General features: G+C 44.1%; 1 long non-coding RNA gene across 1 annotated transcript; it reads right to left on the reverse strand.

Annotated features, from left to right (window-relative positions):
* Positions 1-4523: 4523 nt before the first annotated feature.
* On the reverse strand, positions 4524-18668 carry LOC115091501. The gene is made up of 3 exons (XR_003856732.1): positions 18534-18668; positions 18237-18364; positions 4524-5790 (listed from the first exon to the last, which is right to left on the reverse strand). It is a non-coding gene; the product is annotated as an uncharacterized LOC115091501 (long non-coding RNA).
* Between the last annotated feature and the right edge of the window lie 6809 nt (positions 18669-25477).

Consider the following 25477-nt stretch of genomic DNA (forward strand, 5'->3'; position numbering starts at 1 on the left):
AATGCTCCCTCTCTCTTAGATTCCTGAACCAATTGCTACATGAAGCAGTCATTTATTCCATCCAATAATCTTATGTCTCTAGCAAGTCCCGATGATACATTTACCCAGTCAATATTGGGCAATTGAAATCTCCCATTATTACTGCACTGCCAAATTGGTTAGCTTCCCTGATCTCTCTTAGCATTTTATCATCTGTCTGATCATTTTGACCAGGTGGACGATAGTATACATCTATCACTATACTCTTACATGGGATTTCTATCCATATAGATTCTACTGAGCATTTAGTCTCTTGTATGATCTTTATCCTGTTGGACTCTATACCCTCGCAGACATAAAGTGCTACACCCCCATCAAGTTGATCCTCCCTATCTTTGCGGTATAATTTGTACCCTGATATAGCACTGTCCCATTGGTTATCCACCTTTCACCAGGTCTCTGAGATGCCAATTATGTTTATCTTATCATTCACTGCTAATCATTCTAACTCTTCCATCTTACTTCTTAGACTTCTGGCATTGGCATACAGACATTTCAAAGTGCATTTTTTGTTTTTATTAACAACCTGCTTTTCAGTTGATCTGGATAATTTGGAATTCTTTAGCTTAGGTGATTCTTTACTTATAGGCACATGGGCTACTTTTGCATTTATTGAAACCTCTCTGTTGGGATACCCTAACTCTTCTGTTTCATTAGTATCCTTCAAAGATACATTTCTCCAAACCATGCACTGCTGAGTGACTCAGCTTTCCCCATTATTCTAGTTTAAAAGCTGCTCTATCTCCTTTTTGAAAGTTAGTGCCAGCAGCCTGGTTCCATTTTGGTTAAGGTGGAGTCCGTCTTTTCGGAAAAGTTTCCCCTTTCCCCAAAAGGTTGTCCAGTTCCTTAAAAAACTGAATCCCTCTCCACTGCACCATCATCTCATCCACGCATTGAGACTCCGGAGCTCTGCCTGCCTCTGAGGACCTGCACGTGGCAGAACCTACAGGGTTCTGAGGACCTGCACGTGCCAGAACCTACAGGGTGGCATTTCAGAGAATGCCACCCTGTAGGTTCTGGATTTCAGCTTTCTAACTAAAATCCTAAATTTGGCTTCCAGAACCTCCCTTCCACATTTTTCTATACCCACTTTTCTAGCTGAAGCCTAGCTATGAATGTCTTATGATGCTGCCCATAAATTAGTGTAATCTGGAACTCAAGCTGAAGCTAGGAAGATGAAGTGGCAGGCATGATTACATTTATCCTGAGGACGGTTCTATAATGAGACAGGTTGAGGCTGCTGTCTCAGGCAGCAGAATTTTGAGGCAGAAAAAATGCCCCACTCAAAACACCCCTGCTGCATGTGCCTCACTGCCTCACACACTTCAAATTGCAAAACATTAAAAAAACAAAAAGTGCAGCATCCTATGTCATCACCGCACCAGTGCCGTGCAGGCTAACTATTTTCTGCTTCCTCTGTCCCTCTTGTTTTGGATGAGCAAGATCCCTGCTGGTTGCACCACTTGTGTAGAGCTGCTTTTTGTTTTGTGGCCTGTTTGGTTCCCACTGTGACTCTGCCGCTTTTCTGCCTCTGCAGTGCAGATCAGGGTCAACGAAAATAAAAAGTAAGTAAAATAAAAAGCAGTCGTTAGCAAGCAAAGTTGATCCTCTGTTGGATTCCTTGTCCACCTCTGCTGTGTTGTCACTCGGCAGCCCACGGGAGGGGAGGTGGCCAAATAGGAACTCACTCTACTATAATATATATATTAAAAAAAAAAAAAAAAGCGGAGTGTGCCAAGGGTCCAGGATTGCAGGGAGGCTTCAGGCAGGGACCCTGGTGGAACAAATCAGCTGCCTGCAGCAGAGCCGATTTTGAGGCAGCATGTACATACACACACTACTGAGTCTGGGGCAGGGCAGCAACTGGGGCGGGGAGCAAAGCAGGAGACTCGTAGAAGGCATTCTGCAGGCCCTGCTCTTCAGTAGCAGCACTGCCTGCAGAGTCTCTTCCCCGCACCTGGAGAGAGCGTGACCCGTGGGGGAGGGGGAGGCTTGCTCTTTAGGAGCAGCGCTGAGTTGATAAACTCCTGCTGGTTAAATGCACCCACTCCTATCCCTTCTGGAGACAGAGAGAAAGAGAGAGAGACACTGGGCTGGATCGGGAGAGGGTGACTGAAGAGAGAGAGAGAGAGAATCTGGTCTGGGGAGAGAGGGTAACAGTGACTGAAGAGACAGAGATGGTCTGGGGAGAGAGGATGACAGACTAAAGAGAGAGAGAGGGAGATTGGTCTGGGGAGGCAGTGACAGTGACTGAAAAAAGAGTCTGGGAGGAGGGGGTGACAGTGACTGGTGAGAGAGAGAGAGACTGGTTTGGGATGAGAAAATGACAGTGACAGGTGAGAGAGAGAGAATGGTATGGGGAGAGGTGATAGTGACAGTGAGTTAGAGAGCGACTGGTCTGGGGAGGGGGTGACAGTAATTGGTGAGTTAGAGAGAGTCTGATCTGGGGAAGGGGTGCAGGGACTGGTGAAAGAGAGAGAGACTGGTGTAGGGCAATGGGGTGACAGTGACGTGTGTGAGTGAGTGAGTGAAAGAGACTTGGCTGGGGGTAAAAGTGATAGTCTCTGCTAAATGAGCAGTGTTGGTAGGACACATTGGTCAGTCACCCTGGGCACCATTTGCATCACCAATCCAGTCATGCCCTGAAGAAAGCCCCAGCGGGCCTCAGCAGACCCCATCCCAATCCTGCCTAAAGAGAATGGGAGACCTTGAGAGTGTGAGTATGTGTGTGTGTGTGTGCTCAAGAGAGCAAGAGCCTATGCGCATATATGGGGGGGGGGGGGGGGGTGAGAGTAAGGGCCGTTGTGTGTATGTATGAGAATGATCATGTATAAGTATGCATGTGTGTGCTAGCCGGTGCATGTGTATGTGAGAGCCTGTGTGTTACACACATGCACACACACACCCACAAGCTTGCATGCCCACACACATAAATTTTATGTGTACGAGGGAGTAAGAGGCTGTGTATGTGAGAGAATGAATATGTGTAAGTTTCTGAGAGAGAGGATAAAGGTTGTGTATCCCTCTCCCCCTAGTCCAAGGCAATCTCAGTATGACTGGAAATCAAAAGATCCCAGGTATGGAGAGATTTTTTTAAATTGTATTTATTTATTTAATGACATTTATAACCCTTTTTAGTTTAAATTATTGGATGTTAATTTGGTGTTTCTACTGTTTAGAAATATTTTATTGGCGTTTAGGGAAATTTATAATATTTTTAAATGATTGATATTCTTATCAGATGTTTTGAAAATGTATTCTTTTTATTAGTTTCACTATTATGATTCTTGACATAATTCTTGATTTTATTGTTTGATGTTTTATGAAGAATTGTAATGTTGTGCTGCATCATTGTCTGGTTTGTTGCGATTTCCAGTTCAGTTTTTGTCTGCCCATTTCTATTTATGCTTTATGGTCTCTTTATTCTGTATTTGTCACCATATATCTGTGGTATATTTAGTATAAATACCATCTGAATAAAATCTTGTATCCATTTTCTAAACTTGTTGATGCAGTGCTATCAAACTATGCATAGTCTAGGGGTGGGCTCTACTTCTTGGTTATTTAGAGCAAATTTAAAATTTGTGCTGGAGATTTTTTGGCTCGGTTCTGCTGGTGATGTGTGATCCATGGATACATGAACGACAGAAAATGAAAAAGCCTTTATTCTGTAATGCAGCATTTCTATGTCTACATTTCTAAGGGCAGCACTGGAGTGGTTGATGGCATGAAATGGGGAGAGTGCTGAGGTCAGCGGGAGAGAGAAGGTAAACCCACCACCACTAATTCATGTCAGTTTGAGTTGGGGGGTGTCCATCCTTCTCTCTCTCTCTCCCCCCCCCCCCACCCCACCCTGTCTGACCTCATTACCCTTCCTCCCTGACTTCCTTACTCTTTGACCCAGAGTTGCCAGAAGAGGAAGCCAACTCAAGCCAGAAGAAACAGAAATTTGTAGAGCAAGTGCCACTCCCACCTGTTCCTTTCTCCTTTGTTTTGAAGCAGGACAAAAGGCAGAAGAGCCATCCAAGACAGGCATTAGAAAGGCAGGGGCATGGACAGGGGTAGAAGTGTGCTGCTCTATGATTACTGCTTCTCAGGTAATAGAGACATTATTTACAATAACTGATTCTGAGGAATAATTTTGTTTGGGCTTTCATGAGTCAGAAACTGAAGAGCTAGTAGCTGAGGAAAATTTGGGAGGTTTAGTCAGTAGTATCTTAGATGATACTGATGGTGTTGAAACCCCTAGGAAGAGCAGGCAGTGTAGGTAGAGAGTATGAGTAATATCCCTGGCCCTTTTCCTCAAGGTCTACCCTCAACCTCAACTCTAGAACCAGTAGAAACTTCCAAGGATGCAGAGAAGTTATCATATAAGACATCCCTGGTCTAAAATCACTTTAAAGTAGGGAAGGACTCACATTTTGCTCAGTGTATTCACTACAGTAAGGCCATCACTCAAGGGAAGGTATTAGGGCATCTGACAAATACTGGTATGCATATCACCTACAGAAGCAGCACCCACTAGCATTGGCATTGGGGAGGGTGGAAATACTAGCCTGGTGATCCCCTTTGCCATTCAAAACAAAAGCAAGAGTAAAAGGGTTGAAAAGGATAGGGCTTTCCCCCAAGTTGATCCCACAGCCCCTTTCACCAGTCAAGTGGCAAGCCAGCAGTGCTTTGCCATGCGTTTGTAGCGGCAACCTACCATAGAGAAAACGGGGTGATGTTCCATACAACTGTCCCAGGGCAAGAGGCAGGTAGCATTGAAAGTAGTAATGAGGATGTAACAGGGAAATGATTGCCGTGGATGACTAGCCCATACAGATAATGGAAAAACTGAACTTTAAGATTCTGTTGCATGTTAGCCCCAGTTACAAAGTGCCCTTCAGGACTACCTTTAGTAGGAAGATTATACCCCGTCCTGCTGTAAAACTAGTACTGTAGTTACATACAGGCGCAGCTGGCTAAGGCAGAGGGGTAGCGTGCATTTTACTAGCGATATGTAGACCAGCGTGAATGCTCCACATGCTTACCTCTCCCTGACAGCACACTGATGGGACCTGACCTAGGCAGGGGCAGACAGCAGCTCTAATGGGGAATTAATATCAGGATGCCGGTGGGCTATGCTGCACACCCAGGTGTTGGAGCCCTCATAGTCAAATGATGGATAGCCATAAGAAAGATGCTGGAGGGTCAGTGGCTAACGATGGAAAGCAGGAATCTTCATGCAGGTTTCTTTGAGACAGACAGTGGGGAAAATACGATAAGAGCAGTGGACAAAGGATACTATCATGGAATCTGTTGCTTTTCACACCTGCTGCACCTGCCAGTGAGGAATTCCCTGGAGCTGGGGTCCAAGGATGATGGGATTCCAGTCCTGAAGAACCTGATAGAGAGGTGCAGGAAAATATCAGGGCATTTCCATCGATGTGCATGTGTGTGTGTGGGGGGGGGGGGGGGGGGCAAGCTTCTCCAATGGAAGTAAGAAGAATTCTGGATGCTTCATAAGTATCTGATGCAATAAGTTGGCACCCACTGGAATTCCACCTATCTGATGCTGCAGAGGTGAATAGAACAGCAGACACCAGTTCAAGATTTATCTCTGGAAACAGAGATAGGTGTGGATCGCCATCTGGAGCATCATGACTGGGTAGTGATGAGGCAGGTGAAACAAATCTTGAAGCCCTTCAATGATGCTATGGAGGATCTGAGTTCCAGAAGTGCCACTCTGGGTGATGTCATCACTATAATCTGAAAGGAAAGTTAGAAAGTGTCAGTGAGCAAGCGGGAATAGAAACAGAGGTGTTGCAGTTTGTGGACTCCTTGCAGCAGCAGGTGCAAGTGAGACTGAAACTCTGACAGAAAACAATACATACATGCTTGCCACATTTTGTGATCCATGGATGAAAGAGAGTCTCATCCTCCAGTCTAAGCATCTCACATACAAGAAGGAGATACTGGCAGCTAAAGTATGTGAATAGGAGCACCAGAGGCAAAGGCACAGTAGGGATGTAGCACAGGAAAGATGAGCAGCACTATATCAGCTACCATTTTCTCCCCACCTCAATACATGAAAGCCACGTTGCCCCCGCAGAACCATCTCTCCTTACACAAGCCATAGCTAAAGCAGCTGGCAAGAGAGACCCTCACCCCACCCTAGCAAAAGAGAGCCCAGCAGAAATTTCTGTGACATGCTATCTAACAGAACCCATCAAGGACATGGACACAGATCCACAGGCATATCTGGCCAGACCAAGCAAAGTGCACCTAGTGAATGTGTCTTCTCTAAGGCAGGGGCCATCGTGAACCCTCAACATTCAAAGCTGGCAACATTCAAAGTTGTTTTTTGTTTTTTAAATCACTCTGACTTTGTTAGGTTTTTCCAGAATTTTCATGCAAATGGCAAGATGCCTGAAAGTACCATGGAAGTCTTGTTCTCACTCTACCTAGCTGCCATGCCTGAGATGTATCACCTTGGGTTCTTGCTGCCACTCTGCCTAGTGTTGGCATCATTGGGGTTTGAACCCACAGCTCTGGTGATTCCAGACCATGGACCTGCCACAAAGCTGTGGAGACTGCTTGCTCTCCAGGAAGTTCTAGTATTTGTATTCATATTTTTCTGGAGAGTCAGACATATCCCTGCAGGCTCCCTATTAGACCAGCATTATTTGCCTCATGCTTCTCCCCTAGTTTTTCTCCAGCCTCTCCAAGTGTGCACCTTCCCTTCAGGATAGCCCCTGCTGGCCAAGGCCAGATATTCCCTGACACCTAACTGCCATGCCCCATCTTGGGGGTCTTGCTGCCACTATGATTAGCTGCCATGCCTCTGATACTATGCCTTGAAGATTTTGATACCTTCTTGTCATTTACTACTTGGATTCCAGCCTAGTTCTTCCACCATTCTTTCTTTGTTATACTGGGGTGTTTTGTCCCCAAAATAAAATTGAAAAAAATCTGAAAAAAAAAGAAGAATTTTTTTCTCCCATCCCACCTCTTCTCTGGTTCTCCACCCTATATTATTGTGGTATACCTCTAGAATCCTAACCTAGTTCTCCTATCCTGCTTCTCTCTTGTTTATATTGGGGTGTTTGGTCCCCCCCCAAAATATGTTAAAAAAAGAAAAAAATACAAGTTTCTCCTCCCACCCCCACCTCATTTCTGGTTCTTTTTTTTTTTAAATTTATTATTTATTAATTTTTCCATAATTAACACGGAGTTTCAAAGCCAATACATCACTTATATTATTCCAACAATATTTTCATATACAATATTAAATGTAAATCAATATCAAATTTCAAATCATATCTATTTGAAAACTCCTATAATCATAATAGGTTACATAAACAAGGAAAAGGAGAAATCCAAGGTATTTATGAGAGCAGTTTAAAGAGGTAAAATTACATGTAAGGAAAAATTAAAGGAGAGGTTTAAACATTCGTAAATACCCATGACTTGCTATGGTTCAGCTCCCACAGTACTATAGTTATCCAAAAAATAATGCAATTGTGATGGCTCAAAATAGAGATATCGATTATTGTTAATGTACATCATACATTTGCAAGGATATCTTATTGATATTTTAGCTCCCAATTGCCTTGCTTCCTGGCACATCTCCAGCATCTTTTTTCTACGGATCTGTGTGGATCTTGTAACGTCGGGGTATATTCTAATCTTTTGACCAAAGAAAAGTTTTTTCCTATTACGGAGAAAAAGTTTTAGAACAGAGTCTCTGCAGGGAAAACAAAAGTACACAACATTGTTCCCCGATATTCTACTTGATCTTCTGTTGAAGTTTCAAGAAATCCAGTAAGGTCTGTACCAGCGTTCATAGGCGCATTGGGCTCCAGTGGTACCGCTTCTCTTGCTTTAGACACATAATAAATATTGGAAATAGGAGGCATAGCATCTATCGGAAATTGGAGAATATCCATCATATATTTTTTAATCTAATCTCGCAGCGAAACAAGTCTTATAGAGGGAAAATTTAAGACCCTAAGATTTAAATATCTCTGGGTATTCTCCAAACTATCAATCTTTTTAGATGAAATCAATTCACTTTGTACCAATTTAGCTTGAACTTCTTGTAATGTAGTAACCTTTACTTCTATTTCTTTGATCTTGTTATCATGTATGTCCAAAACAGGTTTTATTTCTTGAACATTTTGCTGTAGATTAATTACAACTGAAGTCAATGTTGAAATTGCCTTCTCTAAAGCAACTATAGCATTCCACACTGTCTCTAAAGTTATTTCTTGTGGTCTTATTAACCTTGCACTGAGGTTTGAGGTTACCTCACTACTCCGGCAAACCTCTGAAATCTTTTGAATTTCGTTTGCCAGTTCCTCTCCCCCTCGATGATGTTTGCAGCTGCGTTTTTGCTCGTTGTACTCCGCCTCTCCATGGCGGTTTTTTCCTCCTCACGGTGTTCCTCCTAAGTTACAATGCCCACAGCTAAACAAACCTGCTCCACGTTCATGCTGTAAGTAGGGGGGGAGGGAGTCTCGGGCGCCCCAGGACTTAGAGATGTCTGTGTGTCCAAGGGTGGCGTGGTGTGCTCCCCACCTGTCACCCCAGTGGACCTCCTCTCTGGGGTTGATGCTATTGCCGTAGCAAAGAAGCCCTCTATCGTTGGTTGGGAAGGGGTCAGTAAGGCTGTCGCAGCAGTCTCCAGCCTGACCTTTCCCTTCCTTTTAGTGTGAGGCATGCTGTTTTCAGAAGAAAAAAATAGCGATCCCGAGGAGCTGCTTCTGCTGCGGCCTCTCCTTAAGACGCCATCTTGGATCATTAACACAGCAAGTGATGGCAGAAAAAAAAGTGGTCCATCCAGCCTGCTCAGCAAGTTTATTTTATTTTGTATAGTTTGGTTTTTTTAATTTCTTAGGGTAGTAACATGGGTTACCATTTCTTTCATCTCCATCCTTTAGCCATTAGGGGTTCTCTGTGTTTATCACATGCCACTCTTCAGTCTTCAGTCTCCAGAAAAAAAGATGATCGCAGAAACAGAAACTCAGGGATATATGATTGAGAACTCAATGAGAATCTGGATGGGAACACGACATTACCACAAAGACACAGATCAGATATTTCCTTCTGTACTAGGGGGAAAGTTCAGGAATAAAATGTACTATATCTCAGAAAAGAATTAAGAAATTCAGCAGGAAATTGAACTGAGAATTCTTCTGTGTATGAGCAAAATGCCAGTAATATCACACACACAGGGGAAGAGCAGAGAAATCATATAACAGAAGAAATATATATGTGTGATATTCCTCAGGGAACCTGTAACTCTGAAATCACAGCAGATATCTAATACTGAAGACAGACTGTATATATATATATATATATATATATATATATATATATATATATATATACAAACCTAAGGCAAAACCCTCAATCAAAAGGAAGAAATGCAGGCAAAAGCATGCACAGGAGAGACCTTTATATGTTCTGAATGTGGGAAAGTTTTCAGTAGGAAGAGAGAACTAATTCAACACCAGATAATTAACAAAGGGAAGAGATTGTGTTCAGCCATAGAATATGGGAAAAGCTTTCTTAACAAAATAAATCTTGCAAATTATCAGGAAAGCCACACTGATGAGACACCATTGTCATGATCCGATTGTGACAAAAGTTTCAATTGGAAAGCAAATGTCACAAGTGACCAAAATTCCACCTAGCAGCAAGATCAATTTCAAATAGGAAATATAATAAAAGCTTATGTCACAAAAAGTGATACTGATGACAGATCATTCTCATGTACTAAGGGGCTGATGCAATACAGTGCACTCAGCTGAGCGCACTGTATAACCCGCAGTCGGACACAAGATAAATAGTCGCTAATCCACCCCCTAATGCAATAGGAGGATTAGCGCCTATTTAACACACATCCGACGCGGAGTGAATGAGATAGTGCTCATCACATGCAAATGCATGTGAATGAGCCTATTACTCATTCACTCCGCATGCAAAAAGATAAGTGTACGTCTCAGATGCACATTTATCGCTCAGATATTAACGACTGCCTGGTGCAGGCGTTAATAGCTGAGCACATTGAAAAGAAGTACAGAAAAGCAGAAAAAACTGCTTTTCTGTGCTTTTTTAAAGTTAAAAAAAAACAAAACTTGGCAGACCTCCGATTTATGAAGACCGACGCCGGTAAACTCGGCCTCGGTTTTCATAACCGGCCGTCTGCCAATCGGCGGCCATTTTCATTACTGGCAGATGGTTGGTTATGAAAACCGAGGCCGAGTTTACCAGCGTTGGTCTTCATAATCGGCAGCCGCAGCGGGTCGCATTAGCAAGGAAGCGCTAAGGTCGTGCAAGCAACCCTAGCGCCTCCTTCCTAGCACGACCCCCTAATTTACATATTGCATGGTGCCCCCCCTTGCAGGTGCCATGCGTGCATTAAGAAAGCGGGCGCTGAAAAGTCAGCGCCCGCTTTCTGCAAAGATTCTTGCATCGGACCCTAAATCTGAAAAGTGGCAAGTGCTTCAAGAGGAAGACAGACATCTCCCCATGTCAATCTGCCTTGCTGCTATACCTGTTATCCTACAACTTAGGAGTCTTTCTTCCCCATACATAGACTTTATACCATGAGAGTCTTGTTGTCACTCTTCATTGCTGTCATGCCCCAGACTTGGGGTGTCCTTGCCATTGTGGGGGGCTGTTTCATGGTGCCTTGGTGTGTTGATGCCACTCTTGTGCTGTTTTGTCTCTTTATCAATGCCTTGGGGTTTATTCTGCCACCTTTTTTGCTTTTTTCCTCCTCAAGATGCCTTGGGATGTTGATGTCACTCTTGGTTCCACTTTATCCCTTGTGCTGCCTTCAAGGTTCATGCCACTGTTTTTGGTGCCCTCTTTTGAAACTTTGGGGTGTTCTTCCAACTCTTGCTGTTTTGCTCCTCTCACAGTGCCTCGGAGAACTCCTGCAATTACTGGAATCCCTTTGCCCCTTTACTGTGCCTTAGGCTATTCATACTACGTTTGCTGCCTATGGGATGACTAAGCAACTTTCTTGGGCTGGAGGCGGAAACCACGCCGACTCCAGCCTTTTCTTAACAGATTATATAACTTTATTCACAATCAAAGTAGAGTGCCTACCTTCTAGCAGCAACACTCACAGGTTTAGTCAGGACAGAAATGTATCTAGGGGCTGCCTTCTCCTAGTGACAGTGCTTGCCTCCAGCAGCCTACTCATAGGTTTAGTTAGGAGAGTGATATATTCAGGAGCTGTCCTCTCCTGGAGACCGGGGCCAGGCCTCCTGATCCAGCTGGGCTCTGACTCTTTTCTCCCCAGCAGGGTCCCACCCACAGAACTCTTCCTGCTCACTGGGCTCTCTCCCTCTGTGGCAATTTAAGGTGGATCAGGCATCTAGCCTGGTCCCGCACAGACTAAGGAAGGGCAGAAAGGCCACACCACAGTGCCATTCTGCCAGCCTTGGTGCCTCGAAATTATTTCCCCATTTCGGTGATGTCTTCCCAGATGTTTCATTAGAACTGATAAGAAAACCTCAAGTTTGGAGCCCAAAATAGGCTGCAGTGCTTTAATAGTAAAATAAAAATGAATATAATGAATAAATGAATTTATTTTTTTGTTTGAAACAAACCAAAGCAATGGAGGTGACTTCCAAAACAAGTTAACAAACTGAAATGAAAATTATGCCCAGAGGTGGCGCTGGGATGATGGCAAAGGGACTACAGCCCCTTTGAGTGCTCTTTTTGGGGGTGGGGGTGGTGGGAGGAGGTCTTTCAGCCCACAGCTGTATTACCTACAATTTGTCTGGCCTTCATTTATACTCTTCAGATGCAGAACAAAAATCCAAATGTAAGAAGAGGATTTAACAGTTTATTATTTTTTTTGCTACTATTGTTACTTTAAACTATTCAGAATAGGTTCATGTATGGTTGACATTTTTTGCAAGCATTGTCACTTCATCTCATGTTCAGTTTTCTGAAACAGGAGTCCCATGAAAATAAATGATGCTCAGAAAACAGCAAGAGCAGAATGTGGTATTTGTAGCCTCAGAAAACAGCACTGACAGAGAGTTCAGAAACATAGTTCTGCTTTCAATGGGATCTATATGTAGTGTCTATAAATCTTAAAAATACCCCTAAGACTTTGAGGTTTAATTATTTGCATGGTCAATATAATCTTTCAGCTTTCCAACATCCATAAAATGAATATCAGTTATGAGATCTATGGCTGCATAAGAACATAAACATTTTCATAGTAGGTCAGGTTGAGGGTCCACTGAGGCCAGTATCCTGTTTACAACAGTAGCCAATCCAGGTCACAAGTATGTGGCAAGATCCCATGCTGCTATCGTGCAGTGATAAGTACAGTTTCTATTCTCTAAGGCGTATATTTTAAAAGAAGTGCGCATGCGTCCATGTGCGCGAGAGACCCGGCGCGTGCACATGGACGCACCTATTTTATCAACTATAACTCACGTGAACCTCAATCTTACTGAATTTGAGTACTAGGGCTTGGTACCAAACTACCAAAATCAGAATACCACAAGTACTATAATATTATGACATAGACGCTTAGGATTGATTTTGACCAGGCATAATAGGCTTCATCCTGTAAGCAGATTTGCTAGATGATTGGCCTTATACTTAATCATCGGTCAACATCCCAAATACTGGGTCAATTTTTTAAAATCTTTTTCATTTGCAATAATACTTTGTACAGTTCATGTGACTTAACTTAGTGAAATCGCTGAAGCCAAAAGTTGTCTTGTTGTCATGTTGATTTCATTAAGTTAAGTCACATGAACTGCACGAAGTATTATTGCAAATGAAAAAGATTTTTAAAAAATTGACCCAGTATTTGGGATGTTGACCGATGATTAAGTATAAGGCCAATCATCTAGCAAATCTGCTTACAGGATGAAGCCTATTATGCCTGGTCAAAATCAATCCTAAGCGTCTATGTCATAATATTATAGTACTTGTGGTATTCTGATTTTGGTAGTGACGCACCTATTTTATAATATGCGCCCGTGGCAGTGCGCATGTTATAAAATACAAGCAGTGCGCGCGTATGCGTGGCGGACTTTATAATCCATGCACGTATGTGGGGGACGGCGCGCACAAGGGGGGTGGGAGAAATAATGCAACTTCCGCGCGGCGACGCATTCAGCCCATCCCCAGTTCCCTCCCAGTTCGCTCCAATTAAGGAGCGGACTGGGAGGGAACTTCCCTAACCCCCTACCTTCCCTTCCCTATCCTTCCCCTCTCCTCCCCACCCTCTTTAACATACTTTTTTGTTTTTGGGTCCTTGTTTCTAAACTTACTTCAGATTCCCAGCTGAAGTAAGCTGTGCGTGCCGGCAACCAGCCAGTGTGCGAGTCTTTGGGATAGCGCTTAATAGCACTGTCCTGCCCCGCCCTCTGCCCCCGTGAGCATGCCCCCGCCCCTTGGAAGAGGCCTGGCTCTTGTGCGTGTAATGGGGAGGCTGCTGGGCCCCTTCTAAAATGCGTGCAGTGCGCACAAGTCCCAGCTACACGTGTAACCCCCGGATTTTACATGCGTGGGGGATTAAAAATCAGGCCGTAGGTCTACTTGGTTCTAATAGTTTATGGACTTGCAATCCAAGAACTTGTCTAAACCTTTTTTAAACCCAGCTATGCTAACTGCTGAAAGCACATCTGCTGGCAAAATATTTCAGAGCTTAAATGTACATTGGGTGAAAAAAAATGTTCTCTGATTTGTTTTGAACTTGCTACTTACCGCTTCATGGAGTGCCCCTAGTCTTTATGAGGTCTAGATTCGACACAGTCTGGATAGCAAAGTTAGCTGGAAAACCTTATCTAGCTAACTTTGGAGGCATATTCAACAGTGCGTTCACACTATTGAATACAGCCGGCTATCTTAAATTAGTTAGCCAGCTAACTATAGCCAGCTAACTTTAGCACAGCTCTTTGACTTGACCAGACTTACAGGTCGATACTCTAAGGCCGCGGTAGAAAGAGTGCGGCAGTGCCTGGCGCACCCTCGTTCCCCGCACGCACAGTTCTCTTCACCTACCGCTCGATACTCTCTTCTAATTGCATGCAAATGCATGCCGCGTCTGCGAAGTGTTAGGGAAGCGTTAGGCCCGCGCAACCCATTTTACTGTATAGAGCGCCTATACAGTAACCTGGGTGCTCGGGCCTAACGCTTCACGGCCACGCTGGTATCTGTCATTTCAAATGTCATTTGAAATGACAGATACCAGGAAGTTGGGATTGCCGTCCCCTCTCCCCTCCTCCCGAAGCAAAAAAAAAGTGAAAAAAAAGTTGCGAGAGAGAGAGGGGAGAGGACGGCAATCCTACGCTTGGCGACTTACTTTTGCAGCCCCCCTCCTCCGGACATCGTGGCTTCCCCCGTGCCAGTTCCCCTTCCCCTCCTCCCAAAGCAGGGCGCGAAAAGCGCGAAGCGACTTACTTTTGCAGCCCCCTCCGGACATCGGACGACCTCTCCTGCCTCCAGCTGCTCGCGAAGATGGACGCCTGCACGGCCGCTGAAGACGTGACGTCACGACGTTTGGCGTCAGGCATGTGACGTCACGTCTTCAGCGGCCGTGCAGGCGTCCATCTTCGCGTGCAGTAGGAGAGGTCGTCCGATGTCCGGAAGGTGCTGCAAAAGGTGAGTCGCTTCGTCGCTTTACACTGCCAGTCCCTTCTTCCCTCCTCCCGAAGCAGGGCGCGAAAAGCAGCCTTGCTCCGGGAGGAGGGAAGAAGGGACTGGCAGTGTAAAGCGGCGAAGCGACTTACTTTTTGCAGCCCCTTCCGGACATCGGACGACCTCTCCTGCCTCCTGCTGCTCGCGAAGATGGACGCCTGCATGGCCGCTGAAGACGTGACGTCACATGCCTGACGCCAAACGTCGTGACGTCACGTCTTCAGCGGCCGTGCAGGCGTCCATCTTCGCGAGCAGCTGGAGGCAGGAGAGGTCGTCCGATGTCCGGAGGGGGCTGCAAAAGTAAGTCGCTTCGCGCTTTTCGCGCCCTGCTTCGGGAGGAGGGGAAGGGGAACTGGCACGGGGGAAGCCACGATGTCCGGAGGAGGGGGGCTGCAAAAGTAAGTCGCCGAGTGTAGGATTGCCGTCCTCTCCCCCCCCCCCCCCCCTCTCTCTCTCTCGCAACTTTTTTTTTCGCTTTTTTTTTTCTTCGGGAGGAGGGGGGAGGACTGGGGCTGCCCCGGAGGCCAGCATCCATGGACGCGGCCAGGGCAGGTGAGAGGGGGCTGGGGGAAAGCTTGCCGTCTACCCTTACCCCTGCCTCTAATGCAGGGGTAGGGATAGGCAGTAAGTTAGCAGGTTAAAAGCGGGGCAAAATGGCAGCGATAGTCGGGGCGCGCGTTACAGTATCGGAGGGGAATAGCTAATTCCTTCATTATACAGCTAATTCGTTCATTTACATATCATATACATGCTGCATGCGGAAAGGGTTATGCGTCTGTTTTAAGAAGCGCTAAGGACGCGTGAAACTGGAGACTGTATCGCTGGATCGCCTTACGCGTCCGAATTGTGCGCTCCCAGCACGTTACAGACGGGAAATCTTCAACCGCACATTACAGTATCGACCTGTTAGCAGGCTAATCATCTGGCTAGCTCTGAATTTTGGTTAACTTAACCAGCTAACTCAACTCCTTCCAGTCACACCCTTGAACTGCTACTAAATTCTAGCCTCCTGTTTTATTTGCCAGCTAGAATTTAGCCAGAAAAATGCTGAATATAGCCGGGTAACTATTAAGTTATCCATTTAAATGGGTTTTGAATATGGACCTCTATATTTTTTGAAAGAGTAAATAACCGAGTCACATTTACCTGCTCTGCTCCACTCATCATTTTATAGATCTCTATCATATCTCCCTTTTGGCCGTCTTTTTTCCAAGTTGAACAGCCCTATCTCTTTAGCCTTTCCTTACAGGAGATTTATTCTATCCCCTTTATCATTTTGGTCACCTTTCTCTCTACCTTTTCCAATGCAACTTTATCTTTTTTTGAGATGTGGCAACCAGAACTGCACATAGTACTCCAGGTGTGGCAGTACCACATATTTTTTACATTATTATTCCAAGTAAAACAGTGTTGACAGAAAAAAAATAAGAAAGGATCTTTGGGCTGTAACTCCTATCCTCAACCCTGTGCATATACCGCAATACCAATAACAAACCCCATAATCTGTCATGGACTGATATCCCTAATCCTTTTACAAACCCTGCCAGAAATACTTTTGACCTGGATACTTTAGAACTCCAAGAAAAATCCCATCTGCTCTTGTTTATTTTATCTGGCTTTAATAAAATTATTTACAGTAACACCTACAATCCTGATTAATGACTGAGATGTTCTAGGGCCTCCTACTTTGATTTGTAAGAGAAAGTTCTCATCATACAATAACATCAGTTAGCTACATTCTTCTGACAATAGTAAGATATATTGAGTGGCTACTAGTAATACTCCTGGCATTTGCCACCATATACTGTGGGCCATAGCTTAGAGCTGTGTTTGCAATTATTTATTTGTACAGTAGTCCATTTATTAATTATTAAATAGTTGTTAAAAAAAATTCTTTCCCTTGCTGTGTTGGCGATTCCAGTTTGATTCCTGAGCCTAGATTCTGCTTTTGAGGCAGGTTGGGACTGGGGTTGTTGCAGGAGTGACATTCAGTTTCCAGGCAAAGGGAATTCTAGCCAATGCAGAACAGCGACACCTGCTGACTGGCTCAAGGGTGCACACAAGCTGAATCTGATCCAGCAAACTTTTGCTACAATGGCTTTTTTAGATGAAAGGAGATTATGAATGGTGGGGGAATGTCAGGTGGGGGAGAGAGACTGGTTGAGGTAGTGACTGGTGAGAGAGAGGCAGCCTGGTATGTGGGGGTGAAGCAATTGAAACCTCATGTTACTATAGACCTATATGTTGCATTCGGCATTCTGCAGGCTAACCCTGTGAACCACCGCTTCCAGGCCGAGCCCCAGACACGTCAATGGGCCACCACGGTGGGACGCTGCTCCTTCCTTGGCTGGCTCCGCTTCCCTTCACGGCGATATGCCATTGGTGTTCTTTGCACCACCAACTCACTACAGCCATGCTTCCCCTAGGTGCGTGCGTGGCTGATGCTGGAGAATTTAAAGGACCCGCAGCGGGGAAAAGCTCCGCGGAGCAGGGTGATGACATCATGCCCCAGGACCTATAAAAAGGCTTCTGACCAACACCTCCTCGCCTCAGCAGCAGGTCTCCCTACTTCATTCTTCAGTTCCACTATCCTTGTTCTTCAATTCAGCATCTTTGTTCTCCAGTCCCAGTGGTCCTTGTCTTTGATTTTTTTCAGTCCCTGTGGTTGTGTCTTCAGTTCTTCAGTGTGTTTTGACTCCTGTGCTATTCCTTGCCTTCCTACCCTGCCTATCCGCCCTACCTTCCCTTCATATGGATACCCAGCATTGACCTTGGCTTGACTCTGGACTCTCCTGACCACTGCCTGCCATTAACCACTGTCTCCATCCTGGACATTCTCGAATGCTGCCTGCCACTGACCTCCACCTGTTTCCAGATTCATCTCCCCGATCCAGCGACCTCGACAGATCTCCTTAGAATCAGCAGAGACCTCCATCTAAGACCTGCTGGCCCTGGCAACCAAAGGCTCAACCCAAGGGGAATGTGGATTAGTAAAGGAATAGTTCCAATTGGGCCTCTGCCTCATCTGGATCTGCCTGACAAAGTTTGAGGCCTACAGAACTCCACCCTGCAGATTGCGCCAACTCCACCTCAGTCCAAGAGTATATGACTACAATACTATAGGGGCTAGATCCAATTGAGCTGAAAGCCCAAGTAACCCCTGGGTGGTTTCGTTCCCATAGACTGAACCCAGGGTCAAATAAAAAGAGAGCAATACCCTATCTGTACATACTTTTCCGTGGATAGCTTTTCACTTCTGAGTTATAGGACTCCCTGTGGGGGAAGAGTAGCTTCAAGGTCCTTTTGCATTAAACTCTGTACAAACCCCTTTTCTTTCACTGTAAACAGCACTGATAAGTCACAGACTTTTGTATCCGAAAATCACACTGAGAGGCAATGTAGTTTCCAACTTCTTTACTGATAGGTAATTAGATAACTGAAGAATATTTATAGCACTCAAATTTGATTTTAAATGAAGTCCAAGAACAAATAAGGCAGAAGAAGGATTAATACATTTGTGACCTCACCTTTCTTGCAAAGTCTCTGAATTTAATAGAAGCCAATTCCTTAGTAATTGATCTTTCTCTTTCTTGTTACTCAGTTTGAAAATAGTTCAATCCTCCTTCCACTCTCAATTTATCCCTTCTTTTTCCCACTATAGAAAGGATAGAATAAAATCTCAGTTACTTATTAGAATGTAAGTCCCAATTCTCATATCTTTCCTGAAGTCTTCTTAAATATCTTAGATTTCCTTTTGACAGTACCAGTGGTCACTCCCCTCTCAAGTGCAGACTCCGTAGCAAACAACAAACACAGTTCAATACCTGCAGCTCCTTCCCTTTGGCAATGGACAGAGGTCCATTTCTCCTCTGATGAAGACCTTCACTCCTCAGGTCCTTCCTAGGTCAAAGATGCCTCTTCTCAATAGAATGGAAATTGAATCCCTGGTACCAATGGCACTCTGTTCTAGATGAAATTAAAATAAACTTTGATTCAAAAAGGGGGAAACAATTAAGAAACAGGAAGGCTGGAAAAACTTCCTTGCCTGCAAACTGAGGAGATAGTCACAAAAAGACAGATAAGTTAAAGTTGAAACTCCTCTGCGTCAGGTCACTGACAGGTCGCTTCTATTGTGTTCTACAAAATGGCAGTGTTTCAATAAGAAATAAAAATCTTATCAAGTAGTACTTTGAAATAAAATTTATCAGAGCCTTTGGTAAGAGCATTATGACTTTGAGGGCATTCTCATGCTCTCCTGTCCTGTTCAACAACATATTAAAGCATTATTTGAATTATAACGTGACAATACTCTGAATTCATATTTTTGCCTTCATTTATATCATAAGCTTTCTGACCACAATAATAGGGATGTGCACAGAAAACAAATTTGGTTTGGTTTGTTATTTCAGTTCATTTGCCATTTTAATTTATTTTATTAGCTTTGGTTCACAAATTCATGTGTTTATTTTATTATGTCACAGCATTTGTTTCCATAAAAGTCAATGGAGGAATAATACCCAAAGGGACATGAACACCCCAAGGCACCTTGAGAGGGATACCACAAGGCACTGCAAAAGGGACAAAGTAGCACAAACAGTAGCATGAACATGCCAAGGCATCAACAACTGTGGCATGAACATCCCTGACACCAGAAGAGGGGCAAAGGAGCATAAGCAGTCGCACGAGTTCCCCAAGGCATCAAGGAAAGGACACTACGGCACAAACGACAGCATGAAAACCCCTCGACACTGTGAATGTGTCAAAACACAACAATGTCATGAACAGCCAAAGGTACTATGGAAGGGGCAAAACAGCACCAACTGTGGCAGAAAATATCCAAGGAACCAACAAGGGGGAAAAGTGGCATACGAACACTTTAAGCCACCAACAACAGGGTATGAAGACCTTAAGGCACCAAAAGATAGCTAAAAGGCTCATCAGCATTGGCATGAAAACCCCAAGGCACCAAAAAAGATAAAGCAGCATAAACAGTGGTATGAAAACACCCCCCAAGGCGTAGCGTGAGAGGTATTGCAGCAAGCACAGTGGCATCAACACTCCAAGATACTGAGTGAGGCGTAAGACATCAAGAGGAGTGGCATCAATACTCCCAGGCAGAGAGCGCAGCGTGAACAATAAGAGGGTAGGGCGTTTTAGTGTTACAGTGTTTGTACATCCTAGTGTAGACACATTCAGACCAATCAGTCACTTGTGTCACAAGCAGATCAGCGTGAGTAAACTAAGAAAATAAGTCAAGCTTAGTTCAAGAGTCACGCCCATGTAACCCTTTTCTTCGAATTGGCATATTTCTTCAAGGGCACACAAAGTAATAAATTTATAGTTCTGGGGCTGTCTACATTGATTTTCTTCACTCCCCTCCTTTATCCCCCAAGGCGTGGGTCCTTTCTGTGGGAGGGAAGCTGATGCTTATGGCCCAGGCAGTGATGTGCTTTTCTAAGAACCTTGTTTGTAGTTCCCGCTGTAGTTTGTGATGCTGAAGTGCTACAGGGGCAAAAATGCACTGGGTGTTCAAATAATAGCTTACTGATTCTCCCAAAAGTTAAATCAATGTCCAGTTCTGAATAAATGAAATTACAGCTGACTGTCCTTCTGCTGTGTAAGTGTCTCTGGCTCAGGTTCCTTATGACAATCTTGCTCTGAGTTATAAGAGATCAGTGATTAGGGAAGATCCTGCTCTGTGTGGGGGTCCCCGTAGAGCATAGAAAGGTCCTACCTGAGCCCACAGATGTTCAGTCCTTTTACCCAGCCTGTGCCTGTGTCCCTGGGAATGAAGATCTTGTTGAGAGTCTTCCGATTTCTTCACCTTCTTCCTTCTAGTTAATGGACTTCTCAGAAGGAAGGATCAGATGGTAAAGTTTAGAAATGCGTCTTCCAGCCCAGCTCCAGGCAAGGAAGGGTGGACAAGAAAAATCCTCCTGCCAAACCAAAATAGTATAAATCTCTTATGGCCAAAAATCTTCTCTGAAGGGGAATCGCTGTCCTGCAGATCTGTCTCTCTCCTAGACAGGGTTCTGTCAGGCCTTCAGTGTCCTGGCATCTGGATCAGGGGAGCTGCCTTCACCAAAATGATCGGGATACCACTCCAGTGATCTTCTCTTGAAAAAATAGCGAAAATCGTAAAGAAAGTCTCTTACTCTAGCTAGAGGCAGATCCAGACTGCCAGGAAAGGCTCAGAAAGGAAATAGCCTCCAAAATTATGTACTCGGTGAGGGAGTAGGCCTCACTCTGAAACAAAAGTACTAGAGCTCCTGACTCCTCAAAAGCTAAACTCAAATGCCACACCTCCTAATGCCCTAGTCCTTACTTACAAACAGGCCGATTCAGTAAACTCCGCTGGAGAGCGGACGTACTGTATCGGCCTGAAAGAAAGGTCCACCCACTTAAGCAGCCTCTGGAGGAGGTGCTGAGCTGTGGTATCCCTTCCAGCTGTCTATGGGATGCTAGGGACATCTAGTGGCTAACCCGGGGGGGGGGGGATGGGGGACACACGCATAAGAATCAGTACACTGGCTCTTTTACACAGGGAAAACAGGAAGCTACTTCTAAGTCACTGCAGTGCGCAAATACTCCACATGTTACAAGAAACATACAATCTGTATGCATCTTTCCTAAAGCCACTGGCATAATGTCAGCTGTAATGGTAGTCTTACCCTGATACAACTCTTTCACAGAGATTATAGACTTTCTACTGGAACCTTGTATCATCCTAAACCACAGTTAGGCAGAGTGTCAGTGAATAACTCTAACAGCACACTTTGCTTTCTCCTGAAAATTATTTATTTATTCATTTATTTATTTATTTTATTTATTTAAAATCCTTTCTATACCGTCGTTCGGTTATGTACCATCACAACAGTTTACAAAGAGGCACACATTATCTTTTTTCTAATCTTTTCTTACACTCAGGGAGGCTAACTTTGAAACATGCGCGCATGCCCACATATGCATGTATATGGACATGCGGAAATCTACTCTTGTATTTTATGACCTGCAAGAATATGATATACACAGGGGCAGATTTTTAAAATTACGCACAGGGGGTACATTTGTGCGCGCTACCCGGCGCGCACAAATGTACACCCGATTTTATAACTTGCGCTCGCTACCGCACGCATGTTATAAAATCCAGGGTCGGTGCGCGCAAGGGGATGCACACTTGTGCACCTTGCGCGTGCTGAGCCCCAGGAGAGGCCTGATGGCTTTCTCCGTTCCCTCCAAGGCCACTCCGAAATCGGAGCGGCCTTGGAGGGAACTTTTATTTGTTCCCCCCCACCTTTCCCTCCCTTCCCCTATCTAACCCACCCCCAGCCGTACCTAAATCCCCCCCCCCCATCACCTTATTTTGTTGAGTTACGCATGCCGGCTGTCTACCGGCGCGTCAGGCCCTGACACAGACCGCTGTGTCGGGGCACTCGGCCACGCCCCTGGACCGCCCCCACGCCCGGGACACCCCCCCCGGCCATGGCCCCGCCCACATCACCGCCCATGCTACGCCCATTTTTGCAAGCCCCGGGACATATTCGCGTCCTGGGGCTTGCGCGCGCCGCCGAGCCTATGCAAAATAGGCTCGGCGTGCACAGGGTTTTTTTTAAGGGTTATGCACGTAATCCTTTTAAAATCCACCCCACAATTAATTGCTTTCTTTCATAAATAGATTTTAATGGAACCAAACCAATTGAACTGAAAAGGATTTCAATTTTTCAGTTGCCCCAAACTGAACCAAAAAGATTCATTTGCCACATTTTTTCATTTGGCTCAAAATGAATGAACATTCTTAAGTTAAAAATATTTAGACCTCAATTCTGTGAAAATATTCAGATATGTACGAGGGCACAGTTATTTAACTGCTATAACATTTTTATTTTGAAAAAATATTAATTTTCTAGTTTCTGCTATTAGTTTCCTAAAATGCAAACACATTCATTCTACATAGTAGAAGGGACTCCCATCTTCAAAATCCATTTAGATGGATAACATAATAGTTCTGTCTCTAAATGGCTTACCCGCTATATTCAGCCCTTATCCGGATAAATTCTAGCCTGGTTACTAGTTACCGAGTTAGAATTTAGCTGGATAAGATGGGACATTCCCTGGGCAGGCAGAAGGTGATCTGGGGAGGAGCAGAGTTAGCCGATTAAGTTAACAGGCTAACTCCAATATTCGGAATTAGCCAGTTACTTTCTGTGGCTAACTCTGGTCAGGTCGCAGGGCTGTCCTAAAATTAGCCAGTCATACATAACTGGCTAACTTTAAGATAGCTGGATATATTCAGTGGTGCAACCACCCTGCTGAATATTCCCTGCTAGTTAGCTGGTTATGTTTGATTGGCTAACTGAAGCAGCCACATAACGGCTGAATATGGACCTCTCCATATATGCCCCTATTTCTACTTCCTGACCATAAGTGAAAAAAACTATTCTATCAAGATCCTGGGAGCCTTCTGTAGATTGCGGAACTACCTGCAGTATAAAATCACTCCTTCCTCAGGCAGGATTAAAGACCCTTAACTGGAGACTAGAACACATAGCTACACGGTAATCACCGAGAACCCTGCAGGCAGACTCCCAAATGTTTTTCACTTGTACATCCTTTCTGCTCCCTTCTATTTTCCTTCACCTTTTCTTCTCCTACCTTAATCCAACCCCTTGAACTCTGTTTCCCCCATTCCCTTTCATAATGCCTTTTCCTCCCTCACCTTGTACTCTTCCCTGCATGCAGCCCCTCCATCCTTGTGTGTCCCTCTACCTTCAAATAAACGTATATATAGGGAATCTACATCCTAATTTTAGACACTTTTTTATATAGATTCAATCTAGCATAAACAATATTTTCTTCAATGATATAAATTTACATCATAGAATATCATATTACATTTTTTAATTCATAAATACGGTATCAAAAATACACTTATAAATCAATAATACAATATCAGTACAAACGTGCAAAATACAAAAACCTGAGTAGGAATTTTTTAATCACAACATCTGTATAACATAGATATCCCAGAGAACATAAACAAATTATATCTATTCAGAATCAATATACTAAAACACCCCTTCTACACACATACTCATTAATTCATCATACACACCCCTAACCCAATATAAAATAATCATGTATCAATTTTCTGAACGGACCTAAAGACCACACTTTGCCTCATTAATATTTAACACCTATCATTTTAATTCATCTTAAAATGATTATAACTAATCCCACGCTGATTACGTCCCACCATCCTGTTTTCAATTATCCAAATACCCTATTATCAATTCCCTACACTGTATTCTGCCACTTTATCATCCAGGGTCTTCTCCATATATCTGTATCCACACGGGATCACTCCAGTGCATCCCAACAAGGATCCTTGTTTCGCCTCAGCTTCTTCAGGGGACAGCTTACACCCAAGCCAGAAAATAAATCAGCGCCTCCTTTCTCCCTAAGATCCTCAATTACAGAGACAAAATTGAAGAACAATTAAAAAACAATAACTCCCAAAAGTATCACAATACCCTTATTCAGTTCACAACTCACTTCCTCCAATATTCTCAAAAAAAGCGGCTTCCATTCACCAGCTTAACTTCAATTCAACCTATAATAGAGACATTAGATTAAAGATCTTTATGCAAATATCACAATTCACAATTCTTTGTATAAAATATCAATGAACCATGATCCTTCAACATTTATCAAAACATCTTCAAATAATGACTCCACATCATCCGTTTCACTATCCAGCTCACGTACTTATTCAAACACAAGGTACACAAAATAACATCCACTACAAAACTTCCAAATAGCTCAAGTTGACACAAAATTCTAAAAATCATTAATCCGGTCTTACCTTCCATACAACTTCCCCGGTTTCACTTTCCACTATACCAACCAGTATCTCACTCCGACCAGAACCCGTATTTCAATACAGCAAATAAGAATAATTTAACTCATGGCGTCAGTAACCAAATGGCATCTAACTAACTGTTTTAAGAGAGCATTCATCAACCACACCCAACAACACCACCTCACATCCAACACACACACAAACAACCAATGAAGGCTAGAACATCTCCACTACCTCACAACGTATATCGACGTACCCATTCACAACATAGCTTCAACAAAACCATTCATCACGCATCTCCAACATACCCATACGTAAGGTAACTCAAACGTACCCATTCACAATCTAACACTGGTATGGTACGGTGGATTTATGTAATGAATGGGTATGTCAGTGTATTGTTGTGTAATGGGGCATGTCAGTGTTATGTTGTACATTGGCATACCAGTGTTAGATTGTGAATGGGTATGTTTGAGTTACGTTACATATGGGTATATTGGAGTTGCGTGATGAATGGTTTTCTTGAAGCTATGTTGTGAATGGGTATATTGATTCTAAATAGATATAATTTGTTTATGTTCTCTGGGATATCTATGTTATAGAGATGTGATTAAAAAATTTCTACTCATGTTATGGGAGTCTCAGTTTAGTGGACCTTGGGCCGACCTGCAGGAGACTGGGAAAAGATGGTCAATTCTCTAGTATATGGCAGGCCGGGAGGCAGATGTTCAGATTGGACATAGAGGTGCTCTTCACCCTGGAAGCTGGTACTCCCCTGGGAGGAGCCCAACCGCTGGGACTTAGGTAGCTTCACCCTTGGAAGCCAAAGCCCTCCCTGGAGGAGCCCATAGGGGCCCGGCCGCTGGGACTTAGGCGGTAGTGGATCAGGACTGGAAACTGGAACCAGAC

The sequence above is a fragment of the Rhinatrema bivittatum genome, chromosome 5 (assembly GCF_901001135.1).
Source record: "Rhinatrema bivittatum chromosome 5, aRhiBiv1.1, whole genome shotgun sequence".
Lineage (NCBI taxonomy): Eukaryota > Metazoa > Chordata > Amphibia > Gymnophiona > Rhinatrematidae > Rhinatrema > Rhinatrema bivittatum.